Below are 1344 nucleotides of genomic sequence, written 5' to 3'. Positions count from 1 at the left end.
ACAGTGAGAGGCCCGTGTACCGCAAAAAAAAAAAAAAAAAAAAAAAGTATTTGTTGAATAAACACATGAATTCATGGGGCAGTCAGCTTTCCTGTCCTACTTATCTCCATTCCATCAACAAAATACATTCCTCTCAACTGTGTCAGCTGGTTTCTTGTTTATCTTGTGAGCCATATCGTGCCCCTAATAATACTCAGTTTCTTTGCTGTCTTTGCTCGCTGTCATTCAAGTGGCTTTCCTCAGGCAAAATGTCAAAGGTTCCAAAATTCTTATACAAGGCATGCTGGGGAGGAGAAACCTGGTTGAAAGGGGACACTAGAAAAAAAAATTTTAATGGTATGACCTATATAAAGTACACTACACAAATCTTAATTGTACAGTGCTATAAAATGTGCATATGTATACACCATGTAACCACCACTCAGATCTAGAACATCCATCATCCCAGAGATTCCCTCATGCATTTCCTAGGTACCACGAGGTAACCACTACTCTGACTTCTATCATCATAGATTAATTAACCTGTTCTTGAACTTCATACACATGGAAATACACAGCATGTGTGTCTTTGACTCCTTTTGCTCCACATAACGTCGAAAATTCATCCATGTTGTATCAGTAATTTGTTGTTTTTATTGTACAAATATACCAACATTTATATACCTTGTTGATGAACATGAAGGTCATTTCCAGTCTGGGACTATTATGAATAAGGCTGTCATGAACATTTTCCTACATATTTGTGGACATGCACTCATTTCTCTTGGGTAAATACCTAGGAGTGAAATTGCTGATTCATAGGGTTGAGCATATGTTTAGCTTTAGTAGATAATGTCCAACCGTTTTCTGAAGTGGATAAAATGATTTACTCTCCCTCTGAAAATGAAGCATGCTCCATATCCTTGTTAGCACTTAATACTGTCAGACTTTTATATTTTAGCTGCCCTGTCTGGTACGTAGTGCTATCTCACTGAGGTTTTAATTTGCATTTTTCACATGAATGATGAGGTTGAGCACTTTTTCAAATGCTTATTGACCAATTGGATGCCCCTTTACGTAGTGCCTGTTCAAATCTTTTGCCCATTTTTTAATCGAGTTGTTTGTCCTTTTCTTATTGATATGTAGGTGTTCTTTTGTCAGATAGATGTGTTGTGAATCTATTCTCCCAGTTGCAGGCTTGCCTATTAGTAATATCTTTTGCTTAACCTAAGTATTTACTTTTAATGAACCAGGACTTATCTTTTTAAAAATATGATGAATATGTAAATAATAATAATAATAAAATGAATACCTGCAAACCCACCCCAAATTTCTGATCTAGAACATGACCCCTACTTTGGAGCA

Source organism: Physeter macrocephalus, chromosome 20 (genome assembly GCF_002837175.3).
Source record: "Physeter macrocephalus isolate SW-GA chromosome 20, ASM283717v5, whole genome shotgun sequence".
Lineage (NCBI taxonomy): Eukaryota > Metazoa > Chordata > Mammalia > Artiodactyla > Physeteridae > Physeter > Physeter macrocephalus.
The sequence above is the reverse complement of the archived record's forward strand: the minus strand, read 5'-3'. Positions refer to the sequence as shown.